The sequence below is a fragment of the Vidua macroura genome, chromosome Z, assembly GCF_024509145.1.
Source record: "Vidua macroura isolate BioBank_ID:100142 chromosome Z, ASM2450914v1, whole genome shotgun sequence".
Taxonomy (NCBI): domain Eukaryota; kingdom Metazoa; phylum Chordata; class Aves; order Passeriformes; family Viduidae; genus Vidua; species Vidua macroura.
Genome location: NC_071611.1, coordinates 12,383,350 through 12,389,023, shown reverse-complemented (window position 1 = coordinate 12,389,023; position 5,674 = coordinate 12,383,350). Strand labels below are relative to the sequence as shown.

General features: G+C 39.1%; 1 long non-coding RNA gene across 1 annotated transcript; it reads left to right on the top strand.

Moving 5' to 3' along the window:
* The first annotated feature begins 334 nt into the window (after positions 1-334).
* LOC128821447 (uncharacterized) lies at positions 335-5,302 on the top strand. The gene is made up of 3 exons (XR_008441120.1): positions 335-399; positions 4,535-4,604; positions 5,201-5,302. It is a non-coding gene; the product is annotated as an uncharacterized LOC128821447 (long non-coding RNA).
* Positions 5,303-5,674: the final 372 nt, after the last annotated feature.

Below are 5,674 nucleotides of genomic sequence, written 5' to 3'. Positions count from 1 at the left end.
TCAAAGGGAAGATTTTAAACAAGCATATCTATAAAAATAAGTGTCTGATTCCCAACAAAGCTAAAGCCTCAATTCCACGATGAACCCATTATCCCACTCTTGACCAGTACACAATTCTTGCTTCTACATCAGACATTGTACTTTCCTTAAGCCCCAACCTATATGAAATCCTATTGTTACGGCATTCACCACAACAATAGCCCTTTGGAGCACTCAAAATGCCTGGCTGTCAATTAGGTTACTATAAGGAAGGAACAGGACATTGTTTACATCACAATGCAGCATCAATGAAGGTATATACATTAGCCAGATGAATGCATTCTGCCGTGTTTCAGTAAGCCCAGTGCAATCAATGCTGACAATGAATATCAAGCAGGTCTCTCGAAACAGACTGTGCAGGTATCAGACTGTGCACTGTATCTGGGTGCCCAGTATAACTCAATAAGTAGTGTGCTCCACAGATTGGTAATGTTTTGGAGGCCTTTGCTTCAAGGGAAAGCTGTAGGTGGGAGGAAGGGTGGAAGGGTTCAAAGATACCTAACAGCCTGGCACTGACCCATTAAAAATAAGGAAGCAGTTTCATACAGCCTAACCATTTGCCTTTGTTATTAGGAAATAAATCAGCCTTTGTTTTTTCTGGACAAAGTGAAGGAATGTCATTATGACTTATAAATTGTGCAGTTACAAAACAATCATGAAATCTTCCCATTTAAATCTGAATAACTTTAATTGTTGGGAATTTAAACTTTAGTCTATTGAGTGAAACAAATGCTTAAATAGAGCTCTTCATTGAAATTCTGTGTTTGAGCTAAAACCTGCATTAAAAAAAAAAACAAACCAAACTAACAAACAAACAACTGTGAGGCTGGTAAAAGACTGAACAAATCTTACAGTTGCACTATTTAATGCCTTTTGACTGAAGCTGAGATGAAAACACAGCTGACAAAGTGGCAAATTAGTGTGGTTGGTAGTGCTTTATTTACACCATTCCAAATGTATTCAGAGAGTTATTTCCATCTCATGCCACTATACAGTTTCCCTAAGTCTGTCTGGAGTCTCAGTCCTGAACATAGCAGTGCACTGGTAGTTAACAGAGGAAGACAAAAACACTGAAGTCAAACATATGCAGACTTCCTTGCTTTCCCAGGGAATAGCAGCAAACATACACTGCTTGCTCCAAGTTATCAAAGTTTGCCCACAGAATTTGTTATGTCATTGAGGTAAAACTCTCTGACCTGATGTCAGCTAGGTCAAGCAAAGTCTAGCTGAAGAAATGGCAAAATTTTGGAGAAAGAGATAGAAGTGTTGTACTGATTTTGTGTACGACTAAAAGCAAGTGCTCCACTTACAAAATGTCCTGTCATTAGGCAGAGGAGCTGGCATCATTTATCTGGCAGTTAGAGCTGCAGGCTCAGAAATGATCTGTGAATAATCTCAGCACTCTGATAGCTATGATGTTATTGGCGTTTTCATGGTGTAAGAACCTTACCACTGCTAGAATTTCCTTTTTCCAGCCTTTATCTCTGGCTAAGCTCCACCCCTCAGGATTTTCACACTGTCCCTTCTCAGAGATGACCTCTCTTCCACCTCTGACCTCTTTCAGAGTTTTCACCCTTGCTTTAACAATTGATTTATGATCTGCCTGTGAAAGGGTCAAGCCTACTTTTACGGTTTGCTTAAAATATTTCTTTTTTGGGTAGATACAGAAGTGGTGCTTAATAAGTGCTAAGTAAATAAACTAAAGATTGGAGACAGCTTCCCTTTTCTGCTAACTACTAGATGTCTCTAAAACTCTTTGTATCAAGTGTTTACCAAGTCTTCAAACAAATTAACTGATAACTGTAATAATTTTGTGCCTAATGAAATGTGTCAAGGGTTTAGGGTTTCCAAAAAGAGTAATTTCAAATTAAGTTGTCTCACAGTTCAGTGAAAAGGCAATGCTAAAGATAATTCAAGGACTTGTATATGTAATAGACAGGAAGTCTATTTTTCTTTTAGTTTGACAGATCGATCTTCCACAGGAAAAAAAAAAAAAGAAAAGAAAAAAAAAAGGCAAAAAGGCTACTAGGCACAAACTTTTATTGCCTCTAGCCTCCCTGTGCCAAAACTCCTTTTAATCTCACTTCAGGTGGCATCAGAACTGCAGGACCAATCAATCACCTCAAAGGCAAATTTTATTCTTCTGTTTCACTTATCCATTATTCTTTACATGCACCGTAATTCATCCTGCAAGTTCAGCTGTGGTTTTTTTATGTGGTCTTCATAATTCAATGTATCTAAAAATCAAAACTGCATATATTTAGATATTAAAAATCTATCAGATACTTCTGATGGCATTTATGAAATTCTACGTGCTGACTAGATGACTATCCTTCTTGCCACACATCATACCACACATGAAGCCATTTGAAAATATGAAGAGTGTGTTTTGAGGCTCTCTGTGTCAAGTTGAAGTGTGCATCAATGTTTTCTCTATAAACTTTCTCTATAAATGTGTCTCTGCAAGCTAACTGGTACCAGCTGATATTTTTAGCAATGCCACAAAAGACATTCTCTTGGTTTCTTAAATGTACTGATTGTTTATTCCTAGACATTAAAAACTCGATTTACTCTCCTGACAATTTTAATAGGGAAAGAGACAGTGGTTTATTGCTGAACGTCTTTCATTTTCACATTTCCATGAAATGCTACCAAAGTGAAAAAGAACTACCAAGTTTACATCTAGCATTCTATTTGGTTTGAATAGCAAAGCTCAGACAGGCCAAATGTAGATGATATTTCTCTGTGTAATTAAAAAAAATACTAAATTGTTATATTGCTTCTGTGGTTTCAAAGCATAGCCATATGCCAAGAGCTGGAAGGGGTAGACAACAGGTGAAGAGCTCCCAGGCCTCACTCAGTCTTGTTGGCAGCGTGCTCACTGCTGACCACTGGTCCAGAAAGAAAATGCCCATTTCAGTCTGTTTCATGCTTGCCACCTTGCTGAAGCCAGAAAAGAACGGGATGTAGCTTTATTCCTGTCCAGCCTATCTAGGAAGAGAACAGAGGATCAGACAGAGCAGAACAGAGGGTTTGAAAGAATCATCTCCCAAACACAAAGACTGCTGTTACGACTGGACACTGTCTGCCTTGTCACCATATACCTGTGTAATCACCAGGCACAACGAAGTCTATTCATTAAAGGCCCTACTCAGGGCTCCTTTGGCATGCTTAACACTTCCGCAGACTTAGAAGGATCTTCGGAGTGTTCAAAGAATAAAAGACTGGACACTATTTATAGTTTTGCTGATGCTGGGAGGGTGGCTGTAATCCTAAATTCCTGTCTCAGCCCATGCTCAGCCTTGAGCTGAATGAATAGCAAAAATAAATAAATAATAACCATGAAAAAATGACCCAATGAAAGCACTGCCTTTGTTTCTGTCCTGAACGTGGAGCGGTGCCACTTGTTACATGCTAGTGTTCAGAAAATGGCTTTTGATCTTGAAAGCTTTCTGCTTGTTTTACTCCTTGTACATTTATCACCCCTTAATTTCATTTATAGGATGCAAATTACTCTTACTCCTCTTGCTCAGCTCATTTAAACTAGCAGATCAGTGAGCTGATAGGCCATCAAGTAAAACAGTTGGGAAAAAGGTTAAAAAAAAAAAAAAGAAAAAGAAAATAGCTGAAAATACTTACAAATCTTGACTACACTTGACAAAAACCAGAAGTGGCCTGTGAATTATCCATTAGCTGAAAAGCTGGTATAGATCAGTGTCACTGCATTGAAGACAATGGTAGTTTGTCAGCTGAGAAGCTGGCCAGAAAGAAAACGATCTTTTCCTCAAGAAGAGTTAAACCAGCTCACTTACTCCATTCTGTAAACTTCTTTCCATTGCCTGCCATAGGATGCTTTGACTTGGGAATATTTTGAGTGCTGGTGAATAAACACTATAGACACCTTTCTGTGTAACTATGTCAATAATGTAGTGACAGTATTGCAGGCTAACTGCACAGGTTTAATTTTGTCATCTCCCCTCTTTCTATGCTATGGCTGCTTTTCAACAGCGCTTTTAAACAGAGAAATTAAAAACATATTTATTATTGTAACATATATATTATATACACTACAAACCCCATACTCTGAAATCCTGGGACAAAGGCTTGTTGAAAGGATGTCCCCTTCACACCTAGCAGGAGCAGTGGATCTTTTGTCATCCTTCTGAACTGGGGTTTCTTTCTTTTGAACTCAACTAAAATCTCTCCTTGACATTAATTGTGTGGAACCCGGTGCCTAACATAAGGAGCAGTGTGTGCACATACCAGGGACACCAACAGCAGCTGCCTAGTCTCTATATCCAGTGAATTTGTGATTGTCTAAAGGCTGACTTGATGAAACCTGTTAGGTATCCTGAACTGGAGAATAAGGAACAAAATAAAGCAGAGGATTATAACCAAAACAAAGTGGCATTGTAGATATCAATGCTGTAATATATGTGTATTAATTGCAGCAATAATGGCATATACAGTAAGCTTCTGCTGTGCTCATTTGCAGCCTTCTGGAATACTTGTAATGGATTTTGAAACCTTCCATGCAAAGGAGCTGTTTATGCAACCCCATGGAGGTAGGGGAAGAACAAAGGCTTAGGATATGAGCAGATCTGGTCTGTCGGGACCATCGGCATCAGAGTAGAGCATTATGAGCAACTCTGCACCACCTATCAGGCAGAGGTTTACAGCTCTGCAGTATAGGGATCACGCACCCATTTCAACTCCCTGGGCAATCAGTCAGAGCACTTCAAACTACTTCCACCACCAGTTCAAGGCGGTCTATCCCATTTTGCCTGAAGGGGAGGATGGATTACTCTCTAGTTACCTTTCACAGACCTAGAAGCTCCTGTATTGCCTGCCAGGTAAGACTCTCAGTAAGGGAAAGCCCAGAAGTCATCTTGCCCCTCTTCTGCCTCCTGCTGGCTTTTGCACGTGAGAAGACCCTGAGAGTAAAAATTGTCCCACTCCCACTGCTAGAACTGAAAGAATACTGCTGTTCGGGGCCCATAATATTATTGTTATAATTCTGATACCACTGGCATTCAATGAATCCATGTTTATTTTAGCAGTAAGTGTAAGTCAGGTCACGAATTGACATACAAGGTGAAGTTAAATGGTGATTTAGTCTTGAGTCATAAATCTTCCTGCCTTTTTTTTTTTTTTTTCATAGCTACACTATCATGATAAATGCCTGATCTTTGTGGAGGAAAGAATTTAGTTCTCAATAAGGTGATGAGAATGAATTTTCAGCTCAACTATCTCAGCAGTCAGTTCCTACCTGGATACCATTTCAGTAAAACATAAGCATGTGTTATGTCATGAATGTCCTGCTGGAATAAAAAGAAGAAGTTTTTAAGTGTGTAAGTGTGTGTGTGTGTGTGTGTGTGTGTGTGTAATGTGAATTTCCCCTTAAAACATTCCTATCATGCCGCTTCATATTCATTAATTAGTCTGAGGTTTCCCTCGTGTTTAGTTTACAAAGCCACTTAAACCCACGTACCCATTTAACATATTTATGACCCCAGTTTTCTTTCTTTTCTCTGAGACTGTACCGTAATTGTTCTCTGGACTCAGGAACTGCAGAGTGCCTTCACTGATGAAAGGAGACAACATAAAGAAGGAAATGAATGTGTGAGGGATGAAT